Genomic DNA, 20,577 nt, shown 5'->3' with positions numbered 1-20,577 from the left:
CAGTCAGGTATACATAAACCTTTTATCGCAATGCTCAGAGGGAGCTTCAGTGCACAAATGGTCACCAGCTGACAAACAAAGATACAAAGATACAGCATCTTTGTGTTGAAACACTTGGCTGAGGCTAAGCATGTGTAGTGTTTTTATACTTTTATACTAAGTTTGTATTGCATTGTCTTTTACCTTGAGACCCTCGGGCAGAGGTCTGCTATCTGTTCCAGAGTCTCGACTGAAAACTAAAGGGGACAGAGCGTTTGCTGTCAGGGCCCCGAGGCTCTGGAACAGCCCGCCCGAGGAAATCAGGTCAGCTGAGTCAGTGAACTCTTTTAAGTCCCTTCCTAAAACATACTTTTATAGGAGAGCCTTTCCCGATCTTATTTGACTTTATTTTATCCCTTTTATTTTATATTATTTTACTAATATTATATTTATCTTAAACGTGTATTTTAGTCTTTTCAATGTTTTCATGCTTTTATCTTGTATTGTTTTTGTATTATTGTCTCTTGGGTATTATTGTCTTTACACTTGTTAAAAGCACTTTGTAACTTGTTTTTGAAAAGTGCTCTACAAATAAACATTATCATTATTATTATTATTATTATTATTATTGTATGGCATTGATTTATGTAGCATGAGGCTTCCTGGTAAAATAAAATAAAAAAAATTGCATAAGTGCATCATAAGGGAAAAATGTGTTTTAAAGGGGAGGCATCGATAGCAATAAATCATAAAAGAAATCCATTTTCCTCGATGGCTTAACAGTAGTCACAAATCCCGATCAGTTTATGTAATTACTGTGCAACTATGTAACGTGGCTTAATTCCTCCATTGCCATTGTGAGTTGAGGCCATTTTTCTTAATCTGCTCCTAGTTAACCCGTGGCAGCTTGAGTATCAGGAAATGACCTTTGGCCCTGGGGACAGACTACTGTACTTCCCCAATCACATCCATCGTGTTCTTAACCTTGAATGAAAGCTCCAAGGGGGAGGGCTGTGTCTTTGGAGACCGGACACAGAGAGGAATCACTTACCACTTTCCCCAAGAGACCCAAGTGGAGTTACACAGAGGCAGGATTCAAATAACAATGGCAAGAGGGAGGGGCTGAATGTTTCCTGAGATCACATGTTGTTAAGAAGACCACAGCACTTGCCAACCAGCCAGGCCGGCTGTATGTGGAGGTCCACAGGGTGAGAACACACATGGTTTGAGTTTGGCTCTGTGTAGGACTGGGAGGAAAGAAGGGGCCTGGTAACAGGAACCCTCCAATTCTCACTTCCTGCTTCTACTGGAAACGTGATCTGAGTGCCCGTCGTGCCCATCAACACAAGAGCACAGTGTTCACCCAGCAGCCGAGGGGATAGCATGTTCATGAACAGGGCACCCCATCATACCAAGTCAGCCTGTCAGCACCCTGAAACCCAGACCGGTGTTTTCCTAATGAGCTGGGAGGACCAAAGACAATCCCATTCAATCATGCTGCAAATCCTCCTGTGCCATGGTGGCAGGTTAGGTGACATTTCCTTATTTCTACAGGAAGCATTTTTCCAAGCAGAGGATCTGATAATTGAATGACGTGTCTGAATTGAAGCATTTCTTTCTCTCTTTAAGTTTAAGAAGAAGTATTAATTTGCTAGCAGCAACACTAGAAACAAACAATACCTCAAGTGCCAATAGGGGAGCAGTGACCTGGTTTTCAACTCCGTACAAAAGATATTTACAGCTGATAATGAGTGTAGAAAGAGAGGATATACATGGGTGACACATGGGGAGAGGCCATAATTATAGGCTTGTGCAACCGTCTTGATTACCTTTACTACCTGAAAGCCAAATCAGTGTCACTTAAACTGCCCCTGGAAGAAAGAACTCCAGCTAACCTTGCCCTCCCTCCTTGACAGTGGAAGATGACTCAGAATACCACAGGTTACGTTTGGTCAAGTAAACACACCACACTAATGAAACCACTCATATGGGCCCACGTCTGCCAGGCGCTAAATACCCACACTTGAACTAATTACAAAAAATTTGAGAGATGAAAAAGATGGCCACACAACACCGGGGCTACTCTGGATTTTTTTTGCAGGAAATAAAGTAGCTTTTGGGCCGCAACAAAAGTTGCGTGTGGTAAAGTGTGCACTGTTGTGCGTCCATGTGTGCTGTGTGTGTTGCCAAGGCCCTAGCTCCATTGTTTATGCTTAGCTGTGTCTGGGTCAGCAGGGCTCTTGACTGAATTCTTGCCCCAGCATGCAGAAAGTTTTAACGGTGTTGTTGCAGGAGGAGGAATGATTACATTATAAAAATACACCACACCATATGTCCTAGTAAGAGCCCAAACCACAGGATGACATACAGTAGAATCCAGCAGTCCTTTAACCCTGCTTCTACACCCGGTGAGCTGACACAGCCTCACCGCGGCTTTGGGTGCACTCACCTGAAGTTATTTTCAGAAAATGAATAGAATGGAGTGACTTCCAAGAAAGAAAATGCTTATTCAGTAAGTCCCTGGTTGATGGAAAAATGGGACTGACGTCACAAGGGAGAATTCGTGCTTAAGAAAATCTTATCTAAATGCTTTTCAATCATCCTCTGTCATGACCCCAGAACTGGCAAATTTAAAGTCCAACCAAACACATTAGCAGCTGATTTGATAGATGTCCACACTCCCTCCACTTCTCTTTTCCTTTCTTGAAGATGTGCCAGTCAGTGCAATTAGCTGGTGTAGTGTGTTTGGTTAGGAAGAAAACATGCTCCTGGTTCTTGATGACACTATTCAGCCACAGAGTGAGGCACTGTGGGAAAAGGCACCGGCAGAAATGCTAATGTGCTTTGGCAGCAAAGGTCATCAGTGCTACTTCACACATGCACAAACACGGCACAACCGGCTTAGAGATGGCTACACAGCTTTTGCATACAAAGTTGCCCCTTCTGTGTGAACCTCACACAAGTTGATCCTGGTTGGGAGCCAGTCTGTTACCTCGATCAGAACCTCGCCCTCTTTCTTCCCGTCTCCATTTCACCCTCTCTGTACTCTCCTTGAGTCTCTAAACAAGACGGAGCATGCTCACTGTAAACCTCTTGGGGGGTGAAAGGGATTGGGAGATTACATTTATTTTGAATTCCTTCCCCTTAATGTGGCAATTACCCCCCCCCCCCCCCCCCCTTCTTCTCTTCTCTCCTCTCCCAGCAGCACAGCATGGAGTCTGTTCCAAAGCACATCTCGTTTATGTTTTGTACACAGAAAGCATTACTTTCACCCCAGACGAATCTCAAACTTCACAGCAGAAATTACCAGTCATTCAGGTGGATTAGGTGTACGTGTACTGCTATAAAAGTGTGTGCTGAGTGAGTAAGAATGTCTTAGTCTGAGAAGCATAAGAAAAGATCCAACCAAAACCATTGCTAGCTATAACTTTGTATGCATGTAGTGAAAGCAAACACACAGAACTACTGAAGTTTGGCAAAAATTGTTTCAAGGGTCGAGGAAATGCAATTAAAATGGAATTCTAAATGCAATGTAATGAAATCCTATTTGAATTTCTTCACTTTGTAGGCCTATGCAGGTATATTTAATTCTTAATAACAGGGCTTCCACCCTTTAACAGGGTTTAACTAGTCTTGTGAAATGTGTTTCCCTCAATGAGACCAAAGTAGATGCCTAAAAGCTTATTATTAACCATAATACTATGGATTTTAATTACACTATTTTTCCGCATCATAAGCCAAGTCATTTGTGTCTAATCTTAGTAAGCAGATCAGAAACTGTGTGCGTTGCTGATGCTGCAGATGCTGCTGTGCCATTTTTGTTATATCCAAGACAAAGGTCAGCTGTGAAAGATTGTGACGTCTGAAATCCCTAATCTAAATAACTGGTGTGACAAAACATTCCAGGTATGTCAGATTTCTTAACCCAACTTTTGTGCCGAGGCGACACAGACTCTTCTTTGGTAAATGAGTCAACCCCCCCTTCCTCTTTTCACTGCATTTTCACACATTCAGTGCATCCAAAATGGTCTCGTTTCAACTAAGCTTCTTAATTGACTATTCTATACGGGGAGGGATTAGCTGATAAGAGGGAGTGAAGAAAGAGAGGGAAAGCAAAACAAAAAGAGGAAGTAAACGGTCAGTTGGGAGGGGTGGCAGGACACCAAAGGATTACCCCTGTCATCTGTTCTGTGATAAAAATACATCTTCAGATGTGTGGGGAGAAGGAGGAAAGACTTTGTGAGGCATCCAAGAAAAACGTGTGCTATCAGGCACTTCGGAGGCACCCTCTCTCCAGGAGAGAACAGAGGAAGGCCCCTGCAGTGAGGTTTCAATATTTCCTCCACCAGTAGCTACAGTTAAAACACTCTGAGGAGCTGAAACTCTTTCCATAGGGCTGTCTTCAATGTTCTCTCACAACACTTGGCTCACATCTCTCTAGCTCTCGATTTCTTTATGTTACTTTACACAGCTGCCCAGGGCCCATTCGTGTACTAAATATTTTGTCGTCACGTCATGCTGTAATGTTCTAATCGGTTCTTTCCATTGTTTGCCGATTTGCCGGTATATTCTATGATTTTCACTACAAACAAGGAAAGTAGAGTTGTAAAAGAAGGTTTCGTGCTGTTGTGAGATCTCCAAACTCTTTAGCGCAACGCTGTAGAATGACTAAGTACAACAGGGACTGATATAGCCTATAACCTGAGTACACACACACAGTCACAGAGTGCCAGCTGTGCCACTGACGTAGGTGGAGTCAGAGTATCAAGCCAACACAGGCCTTTATAATAGTGCTAGATTTATAGGTGTGGTGTGTTGTGTTCTATATCCAATTACAGATTTTTTACAATGATAGCATGTTAAGTGAAATGTAATACAAGAGCATTAGAACCATTGCTTTGACCTAGACAGAGCAGCCCATGAAGCCCTACCTTTTAATTTCACCATATAGGGTTTCAGCGAAAAAGGGCTGATCTGCTTCCTCCTCAGGGGTGCAGAGGTAATGTCAGTGGCAGAAAAGCAGTTTTTTTGTTAATTTATATCTTTCAGTCTATCCTTCCCCCAATCTGCCTCTCATCGTCAGGCTTATCACTCCATTCTGTCTAAGCTCTTTCTCTCCTCTCCTTTTCTCTGTCTATGCCCCCTTTCTCTTAAAAAAAGATGCACCTTTCTTTCATCTTGTATTTGACAAACAAAGGTGCCATTAAGTGGCATGCCTCCTAACAATATTTAATTAGGTTTATACAAGTAGAAATGGCCAACTGTGACTGCAGGGAAATTCCAGCTGAGGATGACAGGGGCTGTGGGATAGAGGGAGGGGTTTGGTGAGGGTAAAGCAGTGCAATAGGAAGGGGGATGAAAGTTGAGCACTCTCTCTTTTTGATGGATCGGCACAGACACGAGGAAACTTTACACAATGTTTATTTACCATGCTTACTATATGCATGTATCACATTAAAAACCACAAATGTCAGGAGAGGAGTCAGAAGAAAGAGCGCTTTCCTTCCCTCAACAATACCTGAGCTTTTCGGGCTGATTTATGTAGCATTAAAAGGTCCCAGAAAGGAGAGAGAGAGAGAGACACACACTTCCATGTGTCATTCACTAACACTCGGCTGTCACTGATGATCTGCAGTGACACAACGAAGCCATCATGTACACAAACGCATAAGCATGTGTACACACACACTGAGAGTAGCTACAATAGTGCATCTGTCAGTTGTCGCCATAATCTTCAATCTGACACCTGGCGATCAGCAAACAATTTTAAAGCCATCAAGAAAGCAAATCCTGGTGGTGTTGAAACCATGATAAAAGGGCCACAAGGTAAAACTGTTAGCAGATTTTACATTGTAAACTAGAAGCACTGCATAGCAAGTGCAAACTTGTTGAATAGTTTATCAGAATGTAAGCTTATTCATAAGACGCATGTATATTACTCTTGGACAGTAAACGTAGCACACTTTTAAGTGGATCTTTTTTTACATCTGCAATGAAACTGTCAGAAACAAAAACATGCTATTATGTTTGTCAGATGTGTTTCATCTGAGCTCTGAGGAATCCTAGTCTCAGTGTCCCCTCACATTTGCAAAGCAGATGTCTTGATTAGAGCATAGCAAGAAAATCTGCCATTCCCCGCAACAAGACGAGGGACATAAAAACTGCAATTCAATAGTAAAACAGTTTTTTTCCCAATAACAACATAGTATTGTGATGATTCAGCACACAGGACATCAGATTGTACAATAAATGCATAAGAAAATACTAGATTCAGTCTAAGATGATTAGCGAAGAAAAATGAAGACCACCCGTGCTGGCTGTGAAAACTAAACGCTATATAAAAACTGGGGCTCTCATGTCCAATCACATATCATAGATCAGACTGTTTATGAGACAACCTGTAAAGACCAGAGGCAAAGGCTCAGCCACATGTTTTACTGCTCTGTTTGAATAATCAGGTACAAGTAAAACAAACAGCTACAGAAGGGATGTTTAGCAAGGAGCTCAAGATCCAACTCCGGGTAATAAGTGTTCATTAGTTTTAATAGCCTGGCTCCTGGACCAAATGAAATGAAGACTAGGAGACCACATCCAGCTAATGTAAATAAACCAAAAATCCACTCCACTGTCCGTCTTGAAAAATGTTCTCTCGCTTTCTTTAGAGATTGGGTAAGAGTAAAACAGGAACTGGAAGATTATGCCGTCCTAACCAAAAGGTACAGTTTGTATAATGGAATAATTATGAATGAAAAGACAAGGCACCGTGTGCACGTATTCACCTAAGAAGGGGGGGGGGGCATCCTACAATAATAGAGCTTTTTTTTTTTTTATTTATGCACGGTGGGTTCAGAGTAAATAACTATAAAACTACAGTGATTGGTAAAACTATGCAAAGACTGCAAAGTGTTAAAACAGAGACAAGTCAAGGATTGTTTAATCTGCAATAAAAGTTGTGTATTTGTGTGTATATATATATATATATATATATATATATATACACACACACACACACACACCTCCAAAATATACCTCCAATGACCCAGTGGTTACGTTTTAAGCCTATGTTAGTCGATTAAGCAGCAGATTCTGGTGTTTGGTGGCACATCTTGAATCCACCTGAGCCCGGAGACAGGCCTGAACATAAACATGGCTTAGGTCTAGTTGAGGAGAGGGAGACCCCGTTTATTTATGGACATGTCTGGGTCTGGGACACAAATATAGAAAGACAGATAGAGGAGGTGAGGGACAAAGAAAATGGGCAGGCAATTGATGTGTCCAAACTTACACATGTGGATGGCTTCCAATATGGTCTGACAGTTGTGGGATCTGGCCCACCTACATGGTAATAGCTTAATATTAGTGTGTGTCTGTGTTAAATGGGCCTGTGCCCACATACTGTCTTATCTACAGACTCAGTCCAATGTACAAACTATAAAAAAAATATCTTTTTTAACAGGATCGGGGGTAAGGCAACAACTCCCTCCTTTGAGGAACTAATCGATCTCTGACATCAAACGTGCCACAAACAAGCCCATGTAGCCAAAGGTATTGGCTGCAGGGCGACAAAAGTAGAGTGAGGGTGTGAGGCCGGGGAATTCAAAGAATTTTCCGTGTGCTTACCGGTAAAAACCAAGCCCACTGTTGGTTTATGAAAGTATGGCTGAGCATGGCCCTTTTCATCTTTGCTGCACTCTCCTCAACTGTATCGGTTCAATCTAGATTTTTACAATAGGGCTTTACAGCTTAATAGCCTGGCTACAGAAAAGCCAGACATCGTAAGGTGTTTTTATGGCTCTTTTAGCTCCTTTATGACTGGGCCAAATGTCATTGCTTTACTGTACAGCACAGGGGCAAGTAGTTCTGTAGAAGAGGAGCTTAGACAGTTATTTTGTTTTCATAATCACTGCAGGATCCTAGACATAGACCTGAGAAAATGTGGTCAGGATGAGGAAGCCTTGATGAGTAGATCATTGGCCCTGGCACACACACACGCACACACACAGAGTTTGCACTCAGCAGCAACTACATTACAGCATATTGCCACACAAACCCTGGCAGCTCATGTGTTTTCTGTTGTCCATCGCAAAACAACTGCCCAATATAAAAAACAATGCAAGACAAAATAGGGTTACTTATTTCACTTGTTTTTTGTGATGTTAGTGTAAGCATAATGTTTTTCTCTGTGATGGGTCTTCCGCCTCAGTGTGAATGTTCTTTGCTCGTCTCACTTCAGCATCGTTGCAACACTGCATAGGCCAATAAAACTCAGGCTATGTGATTAGCACGGTGGCCTGACAGCATGCATACATGCACACGCTCACACACACACACACACATACACACACACACTGAAGTATAAACATTACACAATCACACCAAGCATATGAGCAGTTTCAGCTAATTAAGACCACGCTGCCTTTTAATGCTGTTTATATCTAACTCTTAAATGAATGCTGCCCCTGGAGCTCCTTCCAAAACAGCTCACTCAAAGAGCAGAGCAGTGGGGAGGAAAGGAGGTGATAGGGAAGGTGGGATGTAAATTACAGTAGGAGGGGGAGGTCTGGCAAATAAATTTGCCCTTCAGTGCCTCACAGTAAAGGTTTCACAAAAACAAGGCAATTGTTGAATTTAAAAAGAATTGTTGATCGGAAAAGCAAATTTTGTCCCAGGAAGGTGTATCTATAATTTTAGCCAATGTGTTCATTAAATGATTAAAGAAAACTACACCGAGGCAATCTGAGTAAGCAAGACATTTGAGGCGTAAAGATTATCAGACGCGCTGGGCTCTTTCAATGTCTTTGATCTTCATGATTCAGTGAATGATTGAACGCGGGCGAAGGAAAGGGAACTTTAATACCTCTCAATCAGTACCATGTGGGACTTTATTGGTGTGCTGCTGCCATTCTTGCTGCCTTGGCGGGCATGAAGGACATAGAGACCCAGGGGGCAGAAGGACTGGCCATCGCTCGCTCACATCGTTAAAGTTGATAAGCTGGCAGCTGGCAGGAGGGAAACTTGCCATCAGTAACCACCAGGTCCCTGACCACTTCACTCACATTTTCCAAAACCGTTTCTCAATCTGCTCCCTGCTTCTTCTCCCTGGTTTCGACTGGACTCAGCCCTCCAGAGCACAGGCCAGTTGGTCTGATCCATGACGCCGCAGTTCTAGAAGGGGCGGAAAAGTCCAACCTCACCTGAGTGACCTTTGCCCTGTCCTGAAGGCCACTGGGCTCTCCATCAAGCCTCTGAGTAACAGTAAACATGTGAGACTAGCTACTTTGACATAAATACTTCCACATAGCTCCCTGCCTTTACAGGGCTCACAATGCACATAACACAGAATTAATACAGTGCATCCTGATTTTAGAAATGTCACAGCTCTAATTATAGAGGGATTACCAATTTTAATATGCACATATTTTGGGACAAAGTATTTCAAGTTAGCTTGTATGGACTTGGGGATTAACTGAGAAGGTGGAGGGGGCATGTGTGTGTGTGTTTGTATGTGTGAGAGGGAGAGACAGATGTCTGGAAGAGGCTAGGTAGGCAAAGTTTACAGTGGAGGAGTGCAGGCTTTGTAAACGGACAGGGGAACACACACAAACATACGTACCCACCTCGCACAAACTCCCCCTCTTTGCACCACACTGAAACCCAAGCTTACAACAGCCGCTCACTGCTGCTAATGTCCTCCTTGTGTGTATATGTTGGTGTTTGTGTGCGCATGTGTCTATTCCAGCAACGCTACAAGTTGAGCTCCAGACTCCCTCCCTACAGCTACCCACGTCCCAACACACATGCGCTCCTTTTAGGCTGCCGCTGATTGAGAGCCGCAGCACCCACTGGGGGTAGCAGCTTAAGAGAAAGGCGTTATTCATTTCCATTGCACTAAGGGTTCCCCTGGTTTATAATTGGGGTATCACCAATGTTACCCATGGTGGCCCAGTGTTGCAGTGGAGGTTACCCGGTGGAACGGTGAAACAGAGTGAGTTTGGGGTGCTACATACGTTAAGAAGGCCTGTAAAGGAGCTGCTACCCCTAAAAACATCCCATTAACGTCAACCACAGGGAGAAACTGCTGCAAAATATGGTTCATACAACAGCCAGCTTATGCATTCTGAGGTTTAAAATGTGAAAAATGCAACTAATGAACAAATATTCTCCTAAAACCTTGCTTGCCTGCAAAGTACAGAAAGTCCAGAGTCGATGATTAACTCCAACAGTAGACGGAGGTTTACCTGAGCTATTGACTAGACAGATATACACCCAGACTTCCTCCTCTGTATCTCTATTAAAGCTCCGCCTTGACTTGCTCACTCTACCAGCTCTGCCATGCCTCAACATACTGTCTGCCATAAACAATGGCTTGGGAAAAAACATGGATCTCTTCCCTAAAGGCAAGTGAGCTCCTACAGTACCTGCCTAGCTGCCTTGGACATGTCTGGTCAGGTCCTAGCACGCGGTAGCTGTTGAAGGATTTAGATGATCGATTATTATGAAGAAATGAGTAATTTTGGAGAGCTTAGAAGAGATAGGAAAGATAAGCCGTTGGGAGCAGTGTTGCAACCATTGACTTCTGTTGGGTTAGCAATTACCACTCCAAAAATGAATGAGATTTGATGAAGGTGATAATATCCATGTGGTCTCCACAAAAACCTGAAAGGAAACTTGCATTGAGAATAAATAGAAAAGAAAAAAAGTAACAGGAGCAGAGGCTTACAGTTCGCAACAGCTCTGATAAGCCCACAGTTTTGAATTTGATTTTGGTAAGAAAACAAGGAGTAGATAAGAGAGATCCGGAGGAACTGCACACTGTGTAGGAATATTACAAAGGTTGTGCAGAAGGCTGTGAGCATGCATGTCTTTCTGTGTGTGTGCACAACTTCATAGCACAGCTCTTCAAGGTGGCTATGTCCCCTTAGTAAACCCAAAAGGAGAAATCTGATTAGCTTTAGATTATGGACAATTTGACATGCACTTGTACCAGTGCAAGAGGTGTGGCTGTGTGTGTAAAGTACACACACACACTGTACTGATACACAAATGCACTTAACCTGCCTTAAGACACTGTACAGCACACGCGCACACATGAAACACAGTATGGATGTATGAACTGTGTGTGCAGTCAAACTGTTTATATCTAACACACTGCATGTGCACACAATTACACATTACACAGATGAACGATTCATTTATGATTACAACTTCTTCCCATGACGCTTACCCATAATCTCCAACTGACAAGGACCTGAATATCTACATACTCTGAAATCTGATTTGCTGAAAGAAAATTGGCCAACATTCAACAATGTAGCGTACACACCAGCAGGAAATGGAAGGCCAAGCCTTTCCAAAACGAGCAACAGAGCTCTTAAAAGAAAATATCCAATATTCAATCCGAAATGAATTCAAAATAGGTGAACCCGGAGCAGATCAAATAAAACTCAAATTTCAGCTGTGGATAGGAGGAGCTGAATTTGCAGTCTGAGTCTAAGTTTAATAAGTTCAACAACATGCATGAAACAAAAAACAATAATCAAAGTAATTATTAACTTCCACTTAGACCTGGACATAATGTACCCAAAATATACCTGAGTATATTTTATAATATATTATTATACAGTACTAAGGCACACACTTACAGGACCCCTGTGGGAACTAAACTGTAAGTGAGTCGTGTTATTACTGTCACCCAATCGCAAGCTGCCCCACCTGTTTCTTAATCATGTCACCTGTATCTTTCTCTCATTCATTCTCTGTGATCTGCAATGTCTGAAGTTTATAGAGGAGGAGTACAGCCAACAAAGAGCTGAAGAACCTGCCAAGTTTCCATATCACGATTCAAAATGGTTGTTTGCCGTTTTCACATTGCAATGTGGCTCTTCTGGGGTTTTTTCCCCCCTGCTGATCTACACCACCATCCATTTAAAACTATACTCCCAACTTTGTTGAAATTATTCTGATCTCTTGTGTGTCGACATAGTTTAAGCAATCAACATGAAACTCTTTGCAACCGTTGACTCCTGCTGATTCAACTGCATCTCAATGTGTAAGGCCTGGAAAAGAGTTAGGAGCAACAGATGTACAAAGTGAACAGTTGGCTTTATTGAAGTTCACTCCAGGTTTATCAGTGTCGGTACACACAGAGGCACACGGCCACTTTGATCTTCAAAGGGAGATGAGCAAGAATGAGGGGCAATAAGAAGATAATAATGCCAATCTACATCCATTACTCCATAGATCACAGAGTTACTTACATGCAAAGTAGCTTTTACTTTCCAGAAGAGGAAACCATATTTCATGTTACCACATTGCCATCTAGTGATTAAACTTGAACCTAACCTTTTGTCTACTGGAGAGGTGAAAGAAATGTGCTGAGTGCACTGTACTTGTAATGGCAGCTTAACTTTACCTTTAAAAATCAAACATATTGAAATGTAACTTTCTGAAGTAGGCTTATATGTTTAGCAACTTAGCAAAGCATTAGAAATATGTCGATTTTTCTTGTATTTAGATTCTACAGGTTTTTTTTATTATTAATTTTAAATAGTGACGAGTTAAAGACAAATGCTAATCAAAGGATTTGTAAATATCATCATTGTAAATCTCTAAGAAAACGAAAGTGGTAAACTGCTATATGTACTGTAGAGGACATTGTCTACCTATTCTCACGCTCTTATGCAAGAGCGACACCTTGTGGGTAATGTAGTCAAATGCAGTACAGTAAAGTTGTACACACACCAAAATGAATGAAGCCCTGATGTTAAGTGCAGTCAAGCCAAAAGCAGATATGTATTTATACCAATACTTGACAACCAGATCTCTATATTTTATTATACTGTACTGTGGGTTACAATCTTTTTATATACAGTCTATGGTTACAATAATTAAGTAAGCAGTTTTCCATTATGTCTTTGGACAAGGATCCAACACAGACCTCTAATGGTGTCTGAAGACAGTGACATGCTTTTGTTGCTAAAAGGTATGCAGTCAGAGGGAGGAAACAACTTGGCCATGTTGTCCTTTAGATTTTTTTTTGTGTGTGTGTGGAAAAAAAATCACTGAAAGTATTAAATTAACTCTCTCTATCTCCTTGGTATTTTCACTAATACTAAACTAATCTAATGACCAACCTTACAAAGCAACACTTAGACCTACCCAAAAAACTATCCTATATATTTTTTCTGTACATGTTTTAACTTTTTGCTCATATTTTAGTCAAGCTGCTTACTTTCCATTTTCAGTACAGCTGGAAATGCATTAAATACATTTGTCACCCTGATACATTCTTATTCTGATATTTGATAAGTTAGACTTTGCAAAAACTATGTCAGACTTCCATCCATCCATCCATCCATCGTCAACCGCTTATCCTGCGTACAGGGTCGCGGGGGGCTGGAGCCAATCCCAGCTGACATCAGGCGAAAGGCAGGGTACACCTTGGACAGGTCGCCAGTCCGTCGCAGACTTTGTCAGATTTAAATGTAAATTTTGATTTTCAAATTAAAATATGTAGTTCATATTTAAAGGTTGGATTTCGAAGTATCCTTGGGCAAGATACTGAACCCCAAATTGCTTCCAATGGAATAAACACCAGTATGTGAATGTGTATAAATGTGTTCATTTCTGTTTCTGATGACACAGGCACCTTACCCTCTGCCATCAGTGTGTGTGAATGGAGTGAATGTGATGTAGTGTAAAAGCACTTTGAGTGGTCGTAAAGACTAGAAAGGTGCTATACAAGTACAGACCGTTCACCAGTTACCATTTCTGAAACTGGGACACACGTTACTGTCAAGTCAGAATCACAATCAGGTTTACAAAGACTTTGCTTTGGTATACTGGTGCATAAAAATAAATGTAGTGAGGTGAAAATATAAAGAAAGTACTGTAAGTCAAGAAGCATAAATTAAAATTGAAAATCAACAAGATATGAAAAATGATTATAGAAAATAATACAAAATATGTACAATTTGACTGTTGAAGGATCTACATGGATGCGCAGGGATGTGCATCTGAGAAGTGTACACTGTTTCGGGAGACATCCTTACAATAGCGTGAGAAGTAGAACACATTTTCTCACAGTATTCTGATTAGTAAGATGAGGATTTACATAGACATGGCAACAATAGGCATACGGAATAAGGGATTTTACACACACACTTTTTCAGTAACTACTTTTTTAAATTTTGTAACTTGGTTCTGGATTAACTTGGTTAACCTGAGTATTACTGACATTGTTAACAGTTACACTGTTATTTTTGTATACACACAGCTTACCGAAGAAGAAAAAATCCTTCTTGTCAAAGGGCTTTCATTAGAACCACAGATCTTTTGTGGCCAACAGAGAAAATACTTTCAAGTAAACTATTATTCTGTTACTGCCTACATTGTCCACAAGGGTGCAGCAGAGTCTAACAAATGCCGCACTAAAACATAGCCATCAGTTCTAATGCCATCTTTTTAACAAAATAAGGATTTTAAAGTGACAAAACATAACTCACTGTCAATTTATTTTCATAAAACCATTTTGTGGCCATAGCTAGTCATGTCAATCCCCTCCAATGTGACAAAAAATCCAATCAGCAACGGCCCACAGAGGAACATGACTGTCTGCTGAAAGAGTGATGCTCTGTGATGACAGCCTGGGGCGTCTGGACAGCCTCCAGTCGTTTTAGCTGTCATTACCCCACTTTGGCACTGCATGATTATCTGTGCCGCAGGTCAGGGACACTGCCACTTCTTCCACTTGCACAGCATGTCTGTCAGAAGCCCAGGGCTCACTGTGGTAGCTTGACCACATAGCATAAAACTAGGAGTGCCTTAAGCATATAAGCATCTGCCTCCTAGTCACCCAGCTCATAGCTTTTATGTGACATGACTTTATGTGAATTTGTGTTGACCTTCTAAATGTCATGACACTGAACAATCAGCTTCAATTGCACTTTGTATGTATAAATGGGTGTAACTCCACCTCATCCAATCTCCTTTAAACAAAGCAAATTAAAACATACATGCACTAAAAGCTGTCAGTGTCACACGGATCTCCACGGATGTCGTACAAAGCACAGGATTTAACGCGCGCACACACACACACACACACACGTCTGAGGAGCCTGGTGGTCTGCTGTGTCCCGGGGAGGTCACGCAGGAACTTTCACGCTCCTCTTCACACTAAAAATGTCTCCTTTATCCTCCCCACTGAGAACGAAAGAAAAGGGAAGAAGAGTGAAAGAGTGGCTCGAAGGGGGGGGCGGCAACTGCTGAATAAGGATGGCTTACTCTTGTAGGTGTGCCTTGATGTTGCCAAGGCTACCCACACCCAGGCAAAGTAAGGGCCGAATATGGTCGCAGGTCGGGTGGAATGTGACATTTGTGAGAGCCGAACACAACGGGAGAAATTTTCCCTCCAAAAAGAGAGCATGAAAAGAACAACTGAGGTCAGTTTGAGAGAAAACAGGAGAAAGAATGTCTGGTATTTAAAGCATCGCAAGATTATTTAGATTTTTTGCGTGCAAGGTAGGTCAGAAGACATCCGGGGGTCCACCACCACACTCCTGTGGGCTTCACAGGGACACAAATAAAAAAGAAACATCCATTGACATGTGCTAGTGAGTGAAAATGCAGTTTAACAATGGGGAACAACACATTTCATGCGCTTCCTCTGTATTGTGAATGTCAAGCCTGTGCTACAGAGCACATTGCCACGCTTAAAATTCTCACAGTGGCTTCCTTGACTGCATGTATTCCAGTGTAACTGGCAGAGTTTTAGTCTGCAGATCCATAGTGTCCTTGTAGTGAGTTAGGTGGTGCTCGCAGCCTTCTTGTAGCTGAGTGAATGGAGTGCTGTCTGTCCGTGTCCGGGCTGACAGAGATGCCCCTGTGCTGCACCGTGTGTCATTGCTGTTTGCTCTGTGCGTGTCGAGTGCATGTTGGGGAAAAGGCTCATCTGTCCTCCATCCACCTTTTGTTGCACCTTACTACTCTCTCTTTCTTCTATATTCCCGCAGAGTTCAGTGTGGCTGTGCTAACACAGGAGGCCAGGGACAGAAGGGATTGCAGGATTTAAATGAAAATCAAATAAAGTGTGCCAGATTTAAAGCATCCAATAGGAGAGGGATGGTGGGCCACATGGCAGGGAGTTAAGTTAAAAAGGTCTAAACACCAGGTGCAGAGGCAGGTTTATCAAAGAAGCCACACTTTCAGTGTCAGAAGGCATCATTTTTTGAAGAATCCCCCACTCATGTTCACCACTTCCTCTAAAGCACCATGTCACACTCTCAGTCAAGCACAAGCTGTCTTTCTCTTTCTCAGCATCCCACTTCCTGATAATTCCCACAGCAGAATAAAACCTTCCTTAACAGACACACACACACACACGCTCTAAGTTGTGGTTTCCCTGTAGGAAATAAGCAATCTGCTGCAATAACGCACCAGCATTTATTCCTCCTCTCTTCTACTTCTCCTCCACTACCCCCTTCCCACCACCCACAGACCCCCCAGACACCCTGTTTAAACAAAGCACCTCTCCCTCATGACCATTATTTGAGCGCGAAAGCACCACGCAGACTGCGGCAAAAGGCCAGAGAAAAACACAAAATAGCTGATTAGTCTGAAGTGGTGATCTGGTGTCATGGTATCACAGGTCTAGCATGATTGACATGCTACTCTGTCGTGTACTACTGACGGCACTTGCTCTTCAATGGGAGTATTAGACATTTAAGTTTGGCAATTTTGAAAGTAAAAGAGTCTCAAAGCTGCCATTCAAAACTGTCCATTTTATCTATAACATTTCAAATTCTGCAGGGTCTAAGGAGATGAAAATGAGCTTTTGTGCCAATTCTAACACGTTTTTCCTTAAAGCCGAGTCTGTGAGAATCTATCCCAAAAACTTGCAGCCAAGAGAACATCACAAATGCAGGGAAAATTTCCAAAAAAAAAAAAACACACTTTACACAGTGCACCCTGCTTTTCAAAACCACTCTCCTCCCGCTCACACACACATAAACACATAGGCACAAACACATACACCTCGAAACAAAGGTGCCATTTTACTCAGGAAGGGTCAGCAGTTCTCTCCATCAGACAGGGGCTTGTTCTTGGTCAGAGGCTGCTGCCCAATCTCAGGCCACCCTCCCCTGGCTCCACAGGCCCCCTCTGGCCCCCACCACCCCGGAGACAAGCTCCCCATTGTTCCTGCACTACTAATAAATGACAGTTCTCCTGTTCAGACAAACTTTAGAGCCCATTCTAAACACACAAACACACCCATTTAAACGGAGTGTAAATGGCGCTCTATATGAGGAAGATACACAACAGCTTTTTTTTTTTTTACGGCCAGATATTTCTCATGGAGCTCATTAAAAGGTTATCTGACACTAATGATTGAAGGATTTGAGCTTGGTGCCCTGCAGACCTGATGAGGTAATGCAGAGGGCATATTTGCTACAAAAACAGGGTGTAATTAATGCTCAGTAAATGTTTCTATTGCTTTCCATTTCCCTTCAGTGTTCGAAAACGGCCATGACGGCAAGACACAGTTCACCAGGAGGTCGTGCTGCTCAGTCAGTGTTATCACCTGCGTGCAATGTCACATACAAAACACGCACGCGCGCACACACACACACACACACACACACCAGATACTGAGCTCAATCAAGGCCAGGGACCTTGGGTGAGACTTGAGTTTGGACGTGAGAAATCACCACTCAACTTAAGCTCATAAACGCACCATTAACACGCTCGACCACAGCAACTCGATCTGTTTACCTTAACCACGGTGTGTGTGTTACCTGATTAGTCCAGATAACATTTTAAGGTTATGGAAACTGGTGTAAATCACTAACATGCTAACAAACATCATCTGCAGGTGTGAGGAGCTCTGAAATGAGCTCATTATGTTCTCATTTAACATGCATAAAACACATCAGAATGCAGATAAATGTGAACTAAAACAAACTGCCAGTAATGGCAAAGTTCCTAGGAAATGTTGAGTGAGGTAAATACAGGGTTGTTAAGTGAGTCTGACCCTGGTGTGTATATGGCTCTCTGCTGCGGTTCACCACAAGCATATCATATGACAGCTCAGCCAGCGCACTCAGCCCTGTGAGAAAGCAAATTCCTCCTTCGCTATTCTCAGCCTATGGACCAAGACATAAACAAATGTATCCCCCAAAAAAAGGTACACCTATTGAAAAACTCTGGCTGCTTTGATGTCGGATCATCTGAGCGAGAGAAGCGGCTGTTGGAAGAGTGGGCGTGTACGGGGGTGTATCTGTTTTTATATGGTGCTTACACAGCGCAGGGGTTGATGTTGGCAGCGTGCAGGACAGATGTGGGGCGAGCAGGGATCACGTCAACAGACATGCTCCCGTTCCTCCGTTCAAACGACAAAAGGAGGAGAAGGAAGAAGAGGCAGAAGTTGTGAGAAGAGGAGTTAAAAAAAGCTCCCAGTGTTTAGTCAAGGCCTGCTCACTGACACAAAGTCTGTCTTTGTCTGCCTCCCAGGGTGCCAGATAAAGGAATTCTTGTGTGTCGGGGGCTCTGACCAAGTTTATTTGACACTTCAGCTCCTTTTGTGAAGCAAGTGTCCCACCGTCAATGCTGGCCATGAGAGTCACTTGGCATTAGACAGAGGGTCCCTCTTCAGTGGAGAAAGGGGGTCTTGTTTGGAGAAGATTTTTAATGGAGGGGGTGTGTGGTGGGGGGGGTGCTGAGTTGGGGAGGGGGTGGGGGGGTGCTCGGTCTGTGCTCTGCGCTGTATACAGACATATAGTGGGGCTCTGTCCCCTGCCCCAACAATAGGTGGAATTCTTCATTGCTAAGGAAGTGGACTGAGGAGTGAGTGCTGAGGGGTGAAGGAAGAGGAAGGTGCCCCGAGAAGGTGGAGGCTTAATCAGATAAACAGGTACAAACACTTCTCTCATACGATGCTTGCCTTATAAGGTGTGATCACATGCACCTGTAGGTTGCACGCAAATGAAGCATCTGAACACCATCCAAATCTCTGTGTGTTAACAGCAGCATAAAGTTGATCTCTCATACATGTCACATGTCAGGTAGCACATGGCTTCACATGGCAGGCCCCCATGTGGGCAAAGTTACAGAGACAGGTTTACTCTCACCTGAATGGAGTCACTGTAGGAGAGGTGGGTGACTACTTGTTGCTGTCTGTGCTCACTGTATCTACACTGTTCATTTACTTTCACAACTAATGGTGTGTGGACACCTGCAGGTGTATGTCCGGGTAAGCATAGGTCAAAAGGATGGACCCATAAAACAATGGAGCAGTGAACAGCTGAACCTAAATATCTGCGGCAGATCGGGGTTTGACATGGCTTTTTTAAAATCAAACACGCCCCCAGCTCCACTGACCCTAATTTGATAAGAGCAGTCCTAAGGAACCCCATAGGAGAGTTTGATTAAGTGTAATTTGGTGGTTAAGATGTAGGCAAAATGGGTGTGTAAGGAGATAACGACAGAACCTTTGGCCATTGTTGGACGTTTTGTTTATTTCGTTTCTTAAATAATAGCGGGTGAAGATACGATATTCCTGATTGGGACCCCTCTGGAGCACCCCAGAACGTATAGACTGTGCTGCAGGGTTTTACAACTCAAAAAAACAAAATAAAACAAAAAAAAAAAATAGAAACTGACTCAATACATAACATTTAACTGACAAAAGGGTTCAAACCGTAATTCTCTTTTCACACATACCTGCTGGATGAGGAGATGCGTATTGTGATTACCAAATTGCTGGACATCTGCCGAGCGCCGCTTTCAAAATATATTCCATGATATTGCTTTGCTACTGCCAAAATCCACCACAAAAAATATCGATTTCCATAACGATATCACGATATCACCCAAGAGAGTCGTCTGTCCGACAAGCTGCTTGTCCAGCATAAGGATTTGGGCTGCAGGAGTGATGGACACCACTCATCCATCCATGTAAGAGACAGTATTTCCGTACATCCTACAGGACTATTCACATCTGGAGAGTTGAATCCGTCAACTGTTGCCATCATCCCGTTTTAACAACAATAATAAAAATAATAATAAAAACTCCTCCACGTGTGTCAGGCTGCAAATGTTAATCCTCTTAATGCGTCCACAGAATCCGTGCGTAAAAGTGAATGTTGCTTTGGCAGATCAAGCATCGATCAATGTGGTTATTTTCAGTAAGGAAGAAAATAAGATGGTTCCTCCTTATCCATTGCAGTGCAGTGCAGTGGAGTGATGGTCTCTCCTGGAGCTCCAACGAGCGTCTCTGTCGCTGACACGATGTGCTCCTGTGAAGAGCCTGAGCCACACTGAGCCATAGTTGGAGCAGAGCAGCGCAGCACATGCTGCTCTCCTCCAACGTAGGCGCGCAAGGCATGATGGTACGTGGAGTTTATTGTTGTTGCAGGCAAATATTTGAGAACAGGACTGAACACTGCAACAAATACAACATTACATGGAATGATATTGGAACATAACATACTATAGTGGCAGTAAAGTATAACTGAAAGTACTGTATAATTCATTTAGCTGACATTGAAAGGTAAAACATGTTTACCTGTTACTGGAAAATATTCACTTACTTTAACTTACGTT

General features: G+C 42.7%; 1 long non-coding RNA gene across 1 annotated transcript in view; it reads right to left on the bottom strand.

The window, feature by feature from the left end:
- Positions 1-20,302, bottom strand: part of LOC119890062 — a 54,886-nt gene extending 34,584 nt beyond the window's left edge. The window contains exon 1 of the long non-coding RNA XR_005442188.1: positions 19,696-20,302. This is a non-coding gene — a long non-coding RNA (uncharacterized LOC119890062). The remainder of the gene's footprint in view (positions 1-19,695) is intronic.
- Positions 20,303-20,577: the final 275 nt, after the last annotated feature.

This window comes from Micropterus salmoides, unplaced genomic scaffold, assembly GCF_014851395.1.
Source record: "Micropterus salmoides isolate LMB-PRFRI ecotype aquatic unplaced genomic scaffold, ASM1485139v1 Ms_hic_scaffold_10, whole genome shotgun sequence".
Lineage (NCBI taxonomy): Eukaryota > Metazoa > Chordata > Actinopteri > Centrarchiformes > Centrarchidae > Micropterus > Micropterus salmoides.
This window is presented reverse-complemented; position numbering and strand designations above follow the sequence as displayed.